Below are 18247 nucleotides of genomic sequence, written 5' to 3' on the forward strand. Positions count from 1 at the left end.
ACAACCTGATTTCTCATCCACTGTTTGAGTGAAAGGTCGCGTAGAGTCAGATCAGGAAGACCCAAAGTAGGAGCCGACTGAAGAGCAAGCATGAGGTCCGTGAACGCCTGTTCAGCCTCAGACGTCCACGTGAGACAAGAAGTGGACGATGAAGACATCTGCATCAGAACCCTGAGTGGGGCCTCAAAGACAGTAAAGTTAGGACTGAAGGTCCTACAATAAGAACAAAGACCTAGAAAAGACATCAGCTGTTTATACGTGCACGGTTTAGGCAGGTTTCAAATTGCTTTAACTCTGTTGGGTGAGATGGATTTGCCATCAGCTGTAATTACAATGACCCAGAAAATAACCTTTGTCTGAACAAACTGTAATTTAGACAGGCTCTCTTTGTGGCCTGTAGCATCCAATGTTTCAGTAGCTTAGTGGTGTCTGCAGTAACGCCATCTATGGCTTCCTTTAAGAGGGTGTTGTTGTTCACATGGTCTGTGGTCAGATTTAGGTGTGATGACCACTGGTTCACATCATCTGATCAAACCTACATCATGTCTGTGTGTGAGCCACAGGGAAGCAGGGCTTCCTGTAAGGCTGAGTGTTGGGTCAGAGCGTCCTCTGAAAAATGAAAATAAAAACAAAAGCGTGTAATGTGTGTCATTAGAATGTGGAGGTACCCAGTTTACTGTTTGCTGCACATGACAGCAGAATAAAAGAAGTTTTCTAAAAGTATGCAAAGTAGGTGAATACGTCACATGGGGTCAGAAGTCGTTCACCAGTCTCTACCCCGTTGACATCTGTTCACGAAAGGACCCACGTCCTGCATCTGTCTCCATCATGTTTTCACAGAGGGACGTGTGGAACTGTAAAATAAACATCAAAAATCTTTTTTGTTCGTTAGTAAAAGAAATCGCAAGCGCAGACCTGTGTTCATCCCAAAAGAGGAAAGTTGAGGCCAGTTTGTCAGTGTGTGTGTGTGAAATCATAAACAAGCTGTGATGCAGCCTGTGTGAGGGCCTCAGTTACAGCCCCCCCTCAGCAGCCAATGATAAGAGCACAGCTGAGCTGAAGTTAACACCAACAAAAGAGGGATTATTTAGAATGTCTGTAGACGTAACCTGCACTCCGTCTGGAGTGGAAATCAATCAAATACCTAAACTACACAAGATCTCTTCCTAAAAATTTAAACTGGGCATAAGGTTGAAAGCAAAAATGAATGTTACGGTGTCTTGCTGTCAGATGTTGCACAAGACAGTGAAAGAATAAGTTTTTCTTTAATAATCTGGTACGTACAGTCATTATTATTACTTCTCTCTAATAGTCGTCTTCCCTTTAATAGTCATTAATAGTCTGTTTCAGTCGGTTTCAGTCGTCCTATAGTCTGTTTTTTTGTTTTTTCTACAGTCTGTTTTGTTTTTCTACAGTCTGGCCAGACAAACCTATATTGTGCACAAGTATTTTTAGAAACATGGAGGATTTTATTACTGAATTTGTTGCAAATTGAAATAGTTTAAACCCATCAGACTGTAAAGTCATGCAGCAGTTGTCATTTAGCTGTTTGTCATATTTTTAAAATCACTCTGTGGGATTTTTTTTTTTGAGCAAAAAGCGATTCTTCATTGCAAGCAGATAAGCATGAACATGAATTTGAGCGTGTATCAGCTGTAAGCGTGTTACTTCATTGCGTGTATGAATGTGTGTGTGTGTTTGCGGTACCGTCTTGTACGTCACGTGAAAAGGAACCGTCACCTTCCTCCTTCCCCAACCATCAGTCTGATGTGAGCGCCAGCGGGTGAAGCATTTCAATGGGACAGTTGTTCCTCGATGACAGACCTTTCCTGGATCCTCGGTTGCAGCTCTTTTGGGCCGATCACGTCTGAAGCCTCTCCTGTTCTTTCAACCAGTGTCTGTGTCAGAGCACGTCTTCTCTGCTGTTTCTCTGTCCTTGTTTTCCTTTGCTGATTGTCATAAGCAGGTGTCTGTCAGACACACACGCTTGTAAGACAGTTTCCTCTGAAGCTTCAGACACAGTCCTTTCATGCTGGTGCGGGGTCTGTAGTAGCTGGTTCATCTGATGAGCCCAGAACGTGATGGCTGCAGACGTTGTGTGAGTCGGTGAGGCGTCCATGCTGTGGTCTGTGTCCTCCAGCTGCTGTGGTGTCAGAGCTTCCACCCTGTTCTGGTTGTTGGTCAGGCGCTTCTTCTCCTTCGGTTCTTCTGCTGATGGTGGGAAAGGAGTCCAGATCCGGATTTACCCTCATCGCGCTCAGTTCTGCATTAGGACAAAGAGCAGAAACAATGGGAGCATTTGCTCTTGGCATGATATGTGTGTGTGTGGTGTGTGTGTGTGGTGTGTGTGTGTGGCAGAGTGCAAACAATTCTTCCCCAGAGTTGTTATCTCCTTTCTTTCCGTTACTTTCATCTTTTGTTTCTTTTAGGGCTTTAGTTTTGATAGTTTTGCTTTTTCAAGTATTTTCTTTTGTCTCTAATTTTTCTTTTAAGGTGCATATGTCCTTACACAAAGCGATTCTCCTTTTGAACCCATAACCAGTTTCCCACTCATGGAAACATGAAACGCACTAATAACCATATTTACCTTTTACTTTTAATTACTTTTACTTTTGTAATGCTGCAGTCTGGTGGTGGAGACTTAGATCGCCCCGAACCCATCTTTCAGAGTCCCGGCGGTTTTCTGCCTTAGATTTTTATGTGTTCCGGCCGGAACCTTCCCAAAATGCCTTTTTATCGGACGTCTCCGTAAAAAGGGAACCAACCCGATCTGGCGACAGAGTCTTTCACGAAGTACTTTCCTCAACGTTAGGCCCCTCTAGGCCCGGGGCCCTCGTCTCTTGAAAATACTTCACTCTGCAAACGCACTCCCTCTTTCAGAAGCCGTCTTTTATACTCAGTCCCCCACGTGTGGACCACGCACAGATCAGAAAACATGTCTGTATCCTCAGTACAGACGGAAGCTCGGTTCCACGAGCCAACCCTTAGCAACCACCGTCTCGACCACCAGGGCACACTTTGACCTAATTAATTTTACCCGAATATTAAGTTTTTTAATTAAAAAAAAATTGTTTGGTCCTAATTATTATATTTTAGATGTTTTCAGCCACATAGTCGTTTTAGAAATATTATCTCTTTTCCTAGTTATATTTTCTTTTTGTTTTTTCCCAAATTAAAAGGAATCTCTCTCACCGAGCTGAGCCAAATTAGGATTTGAGTTTGAATCTGAGTTCGTGGATCTCGTCAGAGGCGATCCAGACGGGTGAGCAGTCCTCCCAGCTCTGAATGTCTGTAGAGGTTTGGAGGCTGAGCGACCCTAGTCCTCAGGACTATCGTCCCTGGTCACACCGTCCAGACGACCTGCTGCGGGATCCTGTTCGTAGACGCCAATTTCTGTGGTGGAAATTTTCCATAATAAAGCAGATGAGAGAGTTGTCCTTTTGTGCGATTTATTAAAATAATAAAGAAAGGATAAAAAAATAAAAATAATGGGGAAAGCAAATAAAAACATGGATGTTGATCGTGCACATCAACAAACCAAAAACCAGCTGGGGAGATCATTGCACACACCACGAAGGTGTGATGCAAAGAGCCCACGATCCTAAAGTTGTTTCTGCCTTTTAGCTTCTCTGTCCGACTAGGGTGGAATGTCTTTCTAACCCAATCAAATTACATGCACCATCTCCTCCCTGTCGCAGTGTGTGTGAAGATATTTACATTCTCACACCTGCATTGCTGACGTCCAACTATCTGTGAGAAAGGAGCACCAAGTCTCAACAGACAGAGACACAACTCCCCGACCTTGGGTTTGGGAGCTAGAGTTGAGAGTCTATCAGGCAGAGACAACCATTGAACAATCTAGGTGAAATGTCAAATGCATACAGTAAGACAAAACATAAGATATTAATTGCAGAACATAAGTCATAAATCATATAATAACTGCATAGAAGTAAGGAAGAGACATAGAAATAAGGAAGAGACAATTTTTCCCATAACAGGGTGAGACCTTCACGTAGCAACAAGAGGAAGGAGGAAAAGATGAGATGGCAACGAGCCCAACAGGGTTTAAGTGCTTCAAGAGGAGATGAGTGAAGATTGGAAACTGGTCCTTGATGTCTCAGACAGAACCCAGAAAAAGATGTGGCTTTGTAAGAAACGGTGAGTGAGAGTCCAGAAGAAGCAAGAAAAGAAGCAGAAGCTGAGCTACATCCAGCACTTCACAGCAGGAGGTCTCTGTTGGAATTGAAATAAACCCTGGACTTCAGGAGCCTGACTGGCTTCATTTGGTGAAGGCTCCACCTTTATTACACGTGCTGTGAGCCAGCATTCCTCCACCTGTGACCTCCAGGGACCTCCAGGGGCTCCGTTAACATGACCAGCGGCCCTCTGGCTGCTGTGTGTGAGGACCCTCACTGGCTAAAACCTGCAGCTGACGGCGCCTCCAGCGACTCTGAGCCCACGGCTGAGCAACACCCGAATAATACGCTGCAGGTCCACCTCAACATGCAGCAGGCCGGGGAGTCAAAGGTCAAAGGTTCACGGCTGAGGTCAGTTCAGCAGGGCCACGTCTACCACGCGCCCTGATGCATCCAGCTGCTACAGGACGCCCTCAGACTGGACCAGAGACACAATGGACTCTGACAGCTCAGTAGAAGCTCGTCTGGACCCGGCAGTCACAGGACTCTGTTGAGTCCAGGGATCGTCTCAGAGTCGGTGTCTGTACAGCTCAGAACCAAACACAGCACATTTCACAAATCCAAGGTATCGGAGCTCCTTGAAGACTCTCCACTGGGCTGCAGACTCGCATCACATCTGGTCCTGTTTTACTTCTTGGCGACGATGTCCTGCTGTGAACGTCTGAATGTTGAGTCTAAATAAGAGGTGCCAGAATTCAGCTGACCTTTGGAAAAATCTCAGCTTCTCCTCCTTATTGATCGCGGGCTGTAAAGTAAAGTTCAGATGATGATGAGCGGCCCTAGATCCATTTTTCTGCAGACAAACACCCGCTTCTAAAACGATGGGGAGACAATGACATTAGCTGTCGACCTTGAACGTGAAGGACGTGAATTTACAGATCCGCTGCCTGCGGTTTATGTGCAGAACCCACTGACACCATGAACTGTCGCTGGAGCTGCACTTGACGTCTGCTGCTGCAGGAACAAAGACATCTCCAGACTTTGAGTCGACAGCTCGCGTGTTTGATTCAGGCAGACAGGTGTAGCTCTCAGAGGAAGGACACGGGTCCATCGGCAGGAAGCGACTGAAACCTCCACTGCTCTGGATCATTACTCATTTGATTCTGCAGCCAGTCAGACACTGAAGAGACGCTCTGTGATCAGCGTGACAGCCTTTTCTACTGAAGTCTGTGTTGTCCTGACGTGGAGCTCATTGGGGACTTATCAGTGGATCTATCTTAGGACTCTTCTTCACTCGAGCGTGTGCCCGGTGAGGTGGGCGGCTGCAGCCGGCGTCATGTTTAATCTCACTTCACTCATATTTGCTTTGTTGTTCTTGGTCTTGTACTGATGATCTGGTTGTGAAATAAGCTAGCTGGCTAACTATCTAACTGGCTAACTATCTAACTGGCTAACTATCTAACTGGCTAACTAGCTAACTAGCTAACTGGCTAACTAGCTAACTGGCTAACTAGCTAACTAGCTGAGAGCAACGCCGGAATCGTTAGCTGACAAACAGCGCGTTTGATGTCGCCTCTGCTTCCAGGTGATGACGTGTGGCTTATCAAACAGCAACAGGCTCCGCTCACCTTTGAACTCAGTGCCAATCACTTCCCCTGTTTGACACCAAACCCTGATATGAAGTAACGTTCCAGGCAAACAAAGCGCCAGTCAGCTGGTTTATTCGGCTTCATTCAGGAAACAGAGAAATGTCTGGACCAGGATTCAACATGCAGCCCCGACCGGTGTTTGTAGCTGTGTGGAGGCATTCTGGGTAAAAGTCATGTCACAGGAATGATGGGTGTTAAAGCGTGGTCTGCCCTCAGCACTGGCACCAGGAGGCTGAACTGGGAGCCGATACAGAAGCTGCATTGACGCTTGGCCCTTGAGCTCCTCTGATGTGTGTGGTTCCTGCTGTTGCCAGATTAGTTCCGACAGTGTGTCAGCGCCCGTCGCTCCAGAAGCCGCTCGTCTTCTTACGTCCATGAGTCAAATGATGGTGACAACCATAACATTGAACGGCTCAGCTCACTCCTTGAATCATGAGGCCTGCGTTGGCTTCATCTGCTGTTTTCTCCTCCTTGACCAATGAGCTGATGTTGGTTCTGAGCGCCACGATTCCTGTTAGTCTGTGCTTCTGAACAGTGGGACAGGATGAATCCAGCTGCTGACCTGCTGCCTGGTTACCTGTGTTCAGCTGAACTACATGTAACTGCTCTAATACAGCGCTAATAAAGGCTTCTCCTCCTTTTCTCCTCTGGGTTCTGCTGCCGTGATGTTCTCCTCCTGCTGGACCTCCACCTCCACCTCCTCCGGGTGTTTGCATCTCAGGTGAGCTAAATGCCTCTGTCCCCTCAGTCACATACACTGTTAATGCAACGCGTCCTCCCTTTATCGTCTCTTTCCTATTAGCTACAACTGATTGTTTCTGTGTGAATTATCCTCATATGCGTTTAATAGCGTGGAAATTGATTAAGCAATTAGTGACAAGAAACTGTATTTAGATCAAAGCAGATGATGGCATTAAGTTGGGAGAGATTAACGGAGCCTGGGGCCACAAAGTAATGGCTTCAATAATGGTGTGGCAGCCACGTTACGGCAGGATGTGATTTATTAATTCAGGGTGTGGTCGTCACGACAACATGTCACTGTCGCTGCTTCATTGTTTGAACCAAGTCAGCGTCTGAAGCCTGGACACGATGTGGACTCTGCTTCTAGTTTGACTCGTAGCGTTGAACCTGCCGGGTTTTTGCCCGTGCAGATTTATTGTCTGTAGCTGTTTGCAGTAGTGACTGGTACCAGACCTGCTGGTACCGCTCAGCCACAGCCGGGTCGGCTCCAGCTCCATGGCCCTCAGATAAGGGATGGACGGATCAGGCCTGCAGTCCCTTCAGCCGCGCTGGGTCTGTCTCCGCTGGTGGAGTCGCTGATGGAAACGACTCGGCCTCTGTCGGCGTCGGACTTCATGTGTGAAGCTGTCTCGTATCTCGGAGGAATTCGCCGTCTCCTCGGCTGCAGCTTTCCTTCGCTCTGCTTTGCTTTCCAAGCATGGCAGGCTCCATCCATCGTCCTCCACCCATAATCCGCGGTGTTCAGGGGTCATTTCATGCAGCTGGGTGGGATTACATTGTGTTTATGAACTGAAAGAGACAAACTGTTTTGATGCAGCCTGATTCTTTGTCTAGTCTGACATACTGCATTCAAATAAGTTGCTTCATTTCAATTGAATTTCGTTTGACTTTGATCGAGGCGTCGCGATGCTCCTGGTCCTTGTGTAAGTGACTGCTGGTACTGGCTGCTGCTGTAAGTTCAGGTAATGGCTCTGCTTTACATTTATGTTAACGTGCCCACCACAAATGTGGAAAAGTGCCCGTTTGAGAACGGTGCAACGTGTGACGTTTGAAATTGAAATGATTCAAAATATGAATGCAGGAAGAAAGGAGCCGCTGATACCTGCAGATAGTCTGAAATGAGGACGCGGAGGCGGTTTCACAGAGTTTCCTCTATTCCCCCTCCACTTGCTGCAGGCTGTGATATCCTCCCAACAAATCAGAGTAGAAATATGGTTTTCCACTCATCAGTCATGCAGACTTAAACCCACCACTCTGCCCTTTATACGCACACGGTGCAGCGGCGGTGGTCAGTCATGGAAGAGCACCTTCACATCAGGAGCTTTCAGCAGAAATCTATTCACTAAATGCCAGCCAGGCTGTTTCTCATACAAATATCAGCTCATACAATGGAGTCAGACAACAGCGACACAATGAGCAGCACCCAGGAGGGTTGTGGTGCTGCAATGACACCCGTTAGGCCCCGATTAGAAGCCTTTGTGTGCAGATAATGGATAATTCCTCCCCTCTGTTCTCTTTTCAGTAAGTGTAAAAAGCAGGTGAGGCTGAGCTGCTGCACCTGGTGAAACCACATCAACTTTTACAGATGGTCTCTATTAAGAAAGGACACCTGTCAACAGCTGTGTTTGGTTTGAGGGCCATGCTCTTCCTCGGGTCCTCATAGAGGAGCCAGTGTGGATGCCTAGGTCTCCCCTAGTAGTTCAAAGAACAACTGGTTAGGAAGACCCCCCACCCCCATTGTCCGGCTGTCCTGGTTTGAATCGGTTTGATCTGGTTCAGTTCGGTTTGATCTGGTTTGGTTTAAATCGGTTTAGGTTGATCTGGTTCGTTTTGTTTTTTTGTGGTTTGGTTAAATTTGATCTGGTTTGGTTTAGTTTGATGGTTTGGTTTGGTGATTTGTAAAGACTTGCAGTTTGTAATTTTTTTCTAGACGTTTAAATACGACCCCAGATGAATCTTTTTAATGTAAACATAATAATAATTTATTAGATTTATAGGGCACTTTACTTTTGAAAGACAAATGTCAAAATGCTACTGTACATAGTTAAAAGAAGAAATAAAATAATCCAAACACCAATATCAGTCATAAAACAACAAGATAAAATATTTAATATTAGGAAAATGTACAAAAACAATAATTAATAGTACGCTTTCCTGAAAAAAAAAATCTTTAGCTGCTTTCTAAAGCAGTCTACAGTTTACAAAATCTCCCATTGTGTGGAGTTTGGTCCTGGGGATGCAGAGACGGCTGGTGTTTGTTGACCAGAGATTTCTTACCGTAGATTTTGGTGTGATAAGTTCTTTGAGGTATTGTGGCGGTGCAATGGATGCACTGGAAGGTGAGCACACAGAGTTTGTATTTGATCCGGAGGCGGATTGGGAGCCAATGAAGTGTTCGGAGGGTGGGAGTGATATGATCATATTTCCTCACCCTCATTTGTCTGGGAATTAGCAAGGTGAGGGACCCAAATGCACAGCGCAGACAGGATTTAATCACAATCGTCGTCAGGCAAGCAAAGGTCGGTACACAGGTGGCAGAGATGAAGGCAGCAGTACAGGTAAGGGGTCAGGCTAAAGCGGTGGTCAATCTCCAGGCTTAGTTCAAACAGCAGAGTCAAAAACAGCACAGACAGGGAGCAGGCACGGTCACAAACGGAAAAACTACTGGTACACGGGAGGACCTACTAGAATGAACGCTGGAGAGTTGATACAAAGAGCGTGATCAGACAATCTGGCAGCAAGTGTGGGTACTGGGGTTTAAATACCTCACTGATCACGGCTGATGAATCACATGACACCAAAGTAAAACACGAAAAAATTAAAACAGACCAGGAACTAAACAGGAAGTACAGTAACAGAAGTAAAACAGGAAATGGCAAATGAATGTCCAGGTTGTGACTCATTCTGGATGAGTTGAAGCTTTTGGACGCTCTTGCCAGGAATCCCGATGAGAAGGGCATTGCAATAATCCAGCCTGGAGGATACAAAGGCGTGAACCAGCTTTTCAGCATCATGAAGGGAGAAGAAGGGGCGGAGTTTGGCCATATTCCTGAGGTGGAGGAATGCAATTTTACAGAGGTGGTGAACATGTGTATGAAAGGAGTGGGTCAAACCTTACTCCCAAATTGTTGACAGAGGGGAAGCGGGTTATGTGTTGGCCAGAGAAGGGGATAGAGTTTAGAAGGGAGGAGCAAAGCTGATGGGGGATGCCGATCAGAATGGCTTCAGTTTTGGTGCTGTTTAGTTAGAGAAAGTATTCTGACATCCATACGTTAATCTTCTCCAGACAGGAAGTAAGTGCTGATGTTAATATTGATGACGTTAGTGAAGGTGGGTCCAGTCTCACATAAAGCTGAGTATCATCGGCATAAGAGTGGAACAAGACTCCATGTTTGCCAATTACGTGACCCAGGGGAAGCATATACTGTAGAGATTGAACAGGGTGGGTCCGAGGACTGACCCCTGTGGAACCCCACAGATGACAGAGTGGTTGCTCGATTTGGCGGCCCCCAGGGCCACATACTCAGGTTCTATCTGCAAGATGGAACTTAAACCAGTCCAGGGCAGTGCCAGAGAAGCCAGCCACGTGCTGAAGACGGTGAAGTAAAATTTTATGGTTACAGTAACTGTGTCATGACATGTAGCTGCAGCAGCTCCAGTTTCACGAGGCTTTGAATAAAGAAGCAGGAGGAGAAGCAGTCACATCGTATCCATGTGTGGGAGAAACAAGTGTAGTGTCTCTTCCTGTGTGTGTAAAGTTTGAGATTTCCATCCTGTCCTCACGGTTGGTGCTGAAACCTCTTTTTAACTCCTGTGTGGGTTTTAATGAAGCGCGGAGCCGGCGAGCAGCAGCAGACCAAAGGAAAACACACACTGGAGGAGAAAAGTTTCCCAAGAAGAAAATCAACTTTCTTGGATTGTCGTTCTTGAAGTTCAGTGATATCTTTGAGCCACCTGGCAGCTTTTTGGAAAACTGTGACACCTCCGTGAACAAATGATTAATAGCACCCAGTTAAAGTGTGAAAGCACAGCAGGGGAGCGTTTCCCTGCGTGAGTCATGTTCCATTTAAGATCTGCTCACCGATGAATACCGAGGGGGGATTATTACTTTTATAATTTCTTTATTATTCTATCCCTTCTCCGCGTAGCCGACAGGTCGAGTAATGGAGCACATTTACTTTCATTGTGAGCCTGCAGCTCTGCAGGATCGGCTCCTAATTACATTCAAATAAACTGGCTTCTCATCCACTTTCCTTTTATTGTTGTTTTATTTTTAATCCTATGCTATTAATTTTATTTCTTCAGTTAGTTAACGCTTTCAATTTAATTTGTAAAACCAAACACCTTTTATGACTTTATTTATGGGATTTTATTGGCTGTTGTCACGGCGCCTACATATCTTTATTATTCAGGATAATATTCCGTGACCTGTTTAGCCTTTCTGGTTTTCATATTAAGTCTAATTACTGGAGAGTTTCGCTCGGCTGCGGATCTGAGGGTGACCGATGAGTGACAGCAGCCACGTTACGGTGACAGACCCACAGTTTCCACAAGTTTCCGTCTCACCCTCATTGTAGAAGCTTGACTTTTCTCTATTTCAGGTCTAATTCTTCATTCTTCAGTTTTGTGCTGGTTGAGCTGGAGAAGTTCTCTGACATCCATGATCCTTTTGCGTCTTCCCTCGTGTTTCCTTCATATTCTGTTTGTTTCCACGCTCCTGCCCGCTCTCTAATCGATGCCCGTTAGCCAGCAGCGCTTTAATTATAGACAAAAAACAAATTTTCCTCGGTTGCACCTCAGTGAGTCCGTGCTGCTAAATGCTGCGGATGGATGATGGTTGTCTTGAGGCAGGAAATGAGGTGTGTGTGTTTGGTTTGAGTGGGAAATCTATACAGCTCACCTGATACTGACACGGCTGCTGTTCTGCTGATATTTCCATTTACCGTCTGCGAGCTAATAGCGGCAACAAGACAATGATGTTGTTTTTAGGGGAGATGCTGCAGAGGGTGAGTCACTCGCTCAACACATGGCAGTTCTGTGTTTGGAATAAGAAACAACAAAAGAGTGTGTTGTGAGGTGAAGTGTTTGGAGTTCCACTTCTCAGATTTATGGGCTGCTGTAACAACCCAGCGCTTCCCAATACTTCCTCCCAGGTTAAAAAAGCTCATATCCCACATGTGGCCTAATCCTGACATAAGTCCCTGATGGAAACTTTCATTGAGACAGTAAAGAAGCTTCAGGAGAAGCAGGTGTGGTCTGATGCTGCAGGAGAAGCTGATGATGGATGGTTTTAATGGATGGATAGTGGGTGTTTATATCCCATAAAGTAGCACGTGCTGTTGCTCATCGTCCTCTCACTCACTAAACATCAGTGCAGTTGTGGCGGTGGTGTTATTTGAGGAGAGAGGCTTTTAATTTAGCTAAAGGTCAGAGGGAGTAGGAGGCCGGAGAGGCTTGATGGACAAGGCGATATGTCTGCTAACAAGCACAGCACACAGGTCCTGGAGCTGTGTCTGCCTGAAAAGGTCTCATTGCGTCGGATCAGAACCTGAGGCTGGTGCAGTGAGTCAGCGTCACCCATAGGTACAGGACTCCAAACTGGGATGTGGTTCTGATCCATTAGGACCGGGTGGTGACCCGTGAGAGACACGGCAGAGTCTAGAGCCTTGTTCAGTTTCTGGACTGAACCAGGTTCCACGGTCGTTTCCTTTTCACGCTGTGACACAGACTTTACCTGCGAAACGACGAGGCCTCTGTGCAGCAGCTGTGCGTTTAGTCAAACAGCTCCACGAGGAGAGGAAGTAATGAAACAGGTAACCTCAGTGTCAGTTCAGCTCCTCGACAGCTGTCAGGAGAGCTTTTGTTGAGGGTTGTGCTGACAACATGGAAGGAAACGAGCGCCTCCGCATCCATTAGTCTCTGCTCACGTCTTTTTCAGGTGAGGCTGTGATAACATCCACCACAGCCTCGTCTCTTCCACATCAAATCTGTATCCTTCTCATGTTGGAAATTTATTTTCTCAGCTCAGACGGAAGGTTCTGTCACAAGCAGAACCTTCAAGGCTGAAGGGGCCGCTTGAGTTTGGGTTTCACTATGTTTAACATTATTTGTGTCGGAGCATTTAACTTATTTAAGTTTAAGTTTATTTAAGTATTTATTCTGTGCAGAGTGAAACTCACCTGGCAAAGCTGTATGTGGCTCAGCTGATCAATCAGTATTAGAAATGATCCATACTGGAGGAGCTGCTGGCCCCATGTTAAACTGCAGGAAACTGAGATAATGACCTACACGCGCACGCACGCACGCACGAACACACGCACACACACACACACACACACACACACACACACACACACACACACACACCGTGTGGACACCACTCTGGGTAAATTGGAGTCCTGCAGTTGACGTCAGAGCCACTAACAGGCAGAACCAAGGTTTTCTGGACCCAGCGTACGACTCCTGACCTTTAGAACACGGGAGGAGGCGGCATCGCTGACCCTCTGCAGAAAAACCTCCTCAAATTAAATGCACACGACAAAGCAAGTGGACATGGTTTGACCTCCGAATGCTCAATGAAACATAATGAAGTCACCTCCAGGGTGCCAGCGGCGCCCCTCACACTCACACACAGTATGATTTATGACCTGCTCTCAAAGGCAGCATACATATCCCAGTCACACACACAGGGCAGGGCTTCACCCGTCGCTCTGACCTGGGAACAGCCAGTCTGTGGCTGTTTGGCTCAGCTCCACTTTGTGTTGGACCTCACACTCTGCTCATAAAGCCGCAGTAACCGGTAAAAGGCTCATTAGTCCGTGAAGCATCGATCTGTCCGTGTCTGAAGGCGGAGGGTGCAGTGCTCTGACCGATGTCTAATATTAAATAAGATGTGATCGTCTGTGTAAGTGGGTCGACATCACAGAGGGGTTCCGGCTGAGCTGCCGCCTGGACGTGAGGTGAGACCCTCACAGCTCTGAACTCAGAGGTTCACTGTCCTCAGAGCAGCTCCTGTCTCTGTGACTCAGCTTAGACCCAGCTGATAACGGCTTGGAGACGGCTCTGTGTGAGAGCATCTACACACTACACCTCTGATGGAGCTGTGTTACGCACACAGGACAAACTAGACTCCAATGACGCTCCTCACACAAACAAATGGGAGGGCGGATCCAAATGCACGACCTCAGACAGGACTGAATAATTAAACGGTTTAATGAACAGGTGAACACACAAACATACAAACTAAGGACGCTGCACCTGCAGGATGGCCAATAACTAATAACACCAAACTAACACACATAGATAACTAGAAATCACTGCAGAGCAGGAAACTGAATCCACCCTAATACGAACATTAACATGCAGCCAAGTACATAAGACACACAGAACCAACAAACAGACCTGGACAGAGGAAGCACCAGGACATGGTAACTACGCAATGGACCAACCAAGACTCAACTTAAATACTAGTAACACGGTGGACACTCATTACAAGACAGGAAACAACATCAGCCATAGGACAAAACGCGCCCCCAGCAGGCCGGAGGGACGAAGCGCAGCAGTCTGGTGTCTGAGCCTCGTCTTTATGTAGCAGCCTGTGATTTCCTGCGTCATCTTGAAACAGACGTGTCAGCGCTGAGGAAAACCCAGAAACCATATGTGTGAGTCCGTAGTGGGATCTGCTTCAGCTCCTGGTTTGTGGTCGAATCAGTCCAAGAGCAGCTCTACCTGGACTGTCATTTGTCTTCCTCCTCCTTTTTAATTAGTGACAGTTTACTCGCACTCCCGCGCCCTCTGACCCCTATTGACTGTTTGGACTGAGAGGATGATGGAGGACGCTGGTTGAGTGTGGATCAGGGAGCAGCAGATGGTTGACCGCAGCGCCTACATCAGAGTCTGAGAGCCGGTGTGCTGGGTTCCACCTGGGCTCAGGGCTCTGGATCCTGGTTGGTGGGAGATGACGGACAGGTCTGAGGCCCTCCTCGCCTCTGGGCAGCTAGAAGCAGGAGAACCAGTACAGTCTGGATGCTTCCACCCCCAGGTTCTGTGTGTCCTGCTCTCACCAGCACGTTATTACAGCACAGCTGTCACCAAATACAGTGAGTGAGTGGAGGATGGAACGCTGCTGCTGTGCTTCCTCTCTGGCAGCTGGTTTGGTGATGTTTGCTACTGTATGTGAGCCTAAAACTGCCCCGCGTCTGGTTTGAGCGCCGGGTTGATGGACGGTGTGGTTTTACGCCGCCCTCGCTCCGAGCTCTTCGCGGTGCCTGTGGCGTCTGGACGCGGTGAGGAGCCGGACGGTGACGCTGCAGCGTGGAGCTCAGCAGATCACTGGACTGTGGGTGTTTGTGGGGACCAGATGGACGGTGACTCAGTCAGGAGTGGAAACGAAGCCCGTGTTGAACCAGAGCAGCTCCTCCAGCCGCTCCGTCACTGCTGATTACCTGCCAAACTAAGTGCTGCACCTGGTTTATGCACCAGCTGCTCTCGGCGCTATAACTGCCAATTAGAGCAGCCTCACGTGCTGATTGGTCGGCTGTGGAGGAGATTGATTTGTGTCGGGCCGCTGCTTTCTTTGCTGCTCCTGATTAAAATTTCAAGCTCCCTCCGTTACTGCTGTGCCTCTGATCAAAGTGGCTGCTTGGTTGATGGTCGTCTCCTTCCTGTGTGTTAGACACTGGAGGTGAGGAACCCCTGCAGCTGTGGCGTGTTGTGGAGATGGGAACAGCGGAGCATCAGGATCCCGTCTCTTCCTGATGAGGCTTTGGATCTGTGGACTCGCTGGATCTCTTCTTCTGGATTTGATGGACTGTTTGCGCTGCGTTTTTCTGCTTCTCTGCTTCACCTCATGTTCCTTGGTTTTAGTTTCCAGAAGTCTCTGGTTCCGTGTTGTCGACTTTTTTTGCGCGTTAAAGTGTGTGACAGTTTAGATTCAGACTTGATGCACATTTTTGCCTTTGTCCTCTGGTTGCTGGGTTTTGCTCTGTAACCTCTTCCGGCCTCATTGGCATCATGTGAATACATCTGATCACAGCACACACAGCCCCTCTCTCTCTCTCTCTCTCTCTCTCGCTCGTTCTCGCTCGCTCATCCCACCTCCCTTCAGCCTCCTTTTTCAAACCATTGATCTCACCTGCTCTTGCATCTCGTATCTGTCTCTCACCATTGTCCTCTTTACTTCAGTCTTGTTGTTGTCTAATTTTAGTCCTCTCTCTTTCTTTCTTTACTGACTGACACATCCCTTCATGGGGAGGATGAGTAGATTGGAACAAAGTCAAGTCAACCAGTGGCTCTTCCTACAGCCAAGCACTCACGAGCTGTCATGAAAATGAAAGTGTGTCTTTCTGCTTTTTCTCTGCGGGGTTTAGATCTTTTTACTGTGCAGCTGTGTAATTGCTGGCTTTGCTTGGTAGCGCTGGTCATCTGATTCATTCTACTGGTCCATATAAAGCTCTAACAACACGTGACAGGTGCTAATACAATAATACGTCATGAGTGTTTTTAGCCAGTTTAAATAATGCTAAGTAAATGTAAGCGGAGTTTTATGGCAATCTAAAACAGCAGCAATGGCGGAGGAAGGAAGTTAAATATTAAACAGGGGCAACAAACCATTTAAAAGCAGTTTGATGAAGAAACAAATGCTCCTCAGTGTTCTGTGATGCAGGGCGTTGCTCGGACAGTTTATTAGTGAAGACACGGACATTTACTGCCCCTTTGGAACCCTGGGTTTAACTGTTAGGGAGAGACAGTCACTGTGCGTCCACAGAGTTAAACACAGACTGAGCTGAGATGAGCTGGTTCAAATCGATCTGCTGCTTTAACCAGAGTCACATTTGTCAATAACTGAAAACTGAACATCCACTGATGACGTGTGAGTATCTGAACACACTATAGATTTAGATGTCTGGCTGCCACTGGTTACCATGGTGACGGCGGTCTGGGGTGACATTGGATGGGAGGCTCCATTGATCCAGGTATTAGTGTTATTATATGTATTAGTATTCACTTGTTCATGTCAGCTGACTGAATATCGGCTCTGTGGCCGTTTGATTCACAAGGTTAATAGGACTGGGCTGCTCACGCGTGGCCTGTTCCTCTCCTCGCTTTCGTTCTGGCTTATTAGAGATTTTTACAGACTACTTTAAAGGCAGCGGACCCGGCATTTTACACGGATGTAAAGACATTTTACATGTAGATACCGCTGCCACGCGGCCAGGCGTTTGTTCCATCAACGCACGAACGGGCCGGGGGAGCGTGTCTGCATCAGTCAGTCAGTCTGTGTTGGTGGCTTCATGATGCCTGGGCCCAGGTTCACATGGACACGCCTGCGTTTAACCGGTCCCGTAGATGTTCCTGTACAGCGGTTGTCACAGCGTCTCCCTTCTGTTTGGGAGCGGTGAGACAGCAGGGGGGCCGTGGGTATCAGTGCCTGGATCTGTAGCTCTGTCAGTGAAGTGTGCTAACTTGTGTTGGTTCTGAAGAGTCGGCATCCTGGCGCCGGCGTTTAAAGGCAGCGTCTCCATGGGAGCGGAGGCCGGGTCTCAGGCTGCATTACATATGAATGAGGATGCCGAGCGAGGAGCTACTCTCTGCGCTCGTATTAATGTTTGAAGCTTCGTGAATAATGAACATGACACATGACTGAAAACAGACGGCGAAGGCAAATCTCTGCTAAACATGTATACATTCATTTGAGAGATATTTTATTTATTCAGCGCTGTTTGCCGAGGGCAGGTGGAGCTTCGTGACCGTGTGCCGTGACACAGATGGTGCTTGTGCTTGTTTAGATGTGTGTACAGCACGCTTCACAATGCGCTGTACCTCCTCTGACTGCAGCTCCAACCTACTGTCTGTGCGCCATCGGTGCCTACCGCGGGGCGTCTCGGGCTGTGACGAGCCCTGCGGTGCCTCAACTTGAGAATAATGCATGTGGAAATTCACCCTTTCATTAGCCAGCGGGACTCGCGTCCTCTCAAGCCTGCCAGCTATGAAATAAATATGAGAGCGGGCGAAGGGGGAGGCGTGGAGCATAATGAAATCTCAGCACCAGTCCACATAGAGAGGACTGATTGATGCGGAGGAGAAGAAGGTGGTGGAGACAGAGAAAGGGGAGAAGGATGGAAGGAGGAGTGGCCAGAGGAGGAAACTAGATAGATGAGGAAGAAGAGGAGACAGCTTCAGGCAGGTGGGAGGAGTGAGCGATGGGAGGATTGAAGCTGGAGCCTGAGGAGCAACAGAACAGAAGATGGAGGACGGAACTGCAGGATCTGGGTCATCAGCTCTGATTCTGGGATTCTGGACACATGAACATGAGTCTCCATGGGTTCTGTAACCGGACCACTCGTTTGGTCCCATGTTTCACTGTTCATTATTAGTAATCATCGTAATCTCACGTGTCTGGGAGCAGAGAAGTGACTATTTTAATTGGGAAGGATCAGCCTCTGCTGTGTGTTCACGGGGGGGTGGGACGGGGCTGCTTTGGTGTGTGTGTGTGTGTGTGTGTGTGTGTGTGTGTGTGTGTGTGTGTGTGTGTGTGTGTGTGTAGCCTAAACGGTTGTCACTCTGGCTAATGGTTCTTCACAGACATTAACACTTGAATCACACACACACACCTTGCTCCCCCTCTGGTCCTCGGGAGCCTCTGAACTCCTGCAGCAGCAGATGTGTTTTGACACTAATAGATCCGCCAGCGCTGCCAGTTGTTACCTGATGTAAGAGTCT

The 18247-nt window shown here is 47.4% G+C and overlaps 2 protein-coding genes across 8 annotated transcripts in view; one reads left to right on the forward strand and one right to left on the reverse strand.

Annotated features, from left to right (window-relative positions):
- The window catches only part of grid1b (glutamate receptor, ionotropic, delta 1b), a 222084-nt gene that overhangs the window by 98027 nt on the left and 105810 nt on the right, over positions 1-18247 (forward strand). The gene's annotated exons all lie outside the window — the stretch shown is intronic.
- LOC129603450 (uncharacterized) overlaps positions 707-18247 on the reverse strand; it is a 47139-nt gene continuing 29598 nt past the window's right edge. The window contains exon 2 of the mRNA XM_055504680.1: positions 707-2263. The gene's annotated coding sequence lies outside the window, so the exon portion shown is untranslated. The remainder of the gene's footprint in view (positions 2264-18247) is intronic.

Source organism: Betta splendens, chromosome 19 (assembly GCF_900634795.4).
Source record: "Betta splendens chromosome 19, fBetSpl5.4, whole genome shotgun sequence".
Classification (NCBI taxonomy): Eukaryota; Metazoa; Chordata; class Actinopteri; order Anabantiformes; family Osphronemidae; genus Betta; species Betta splendens.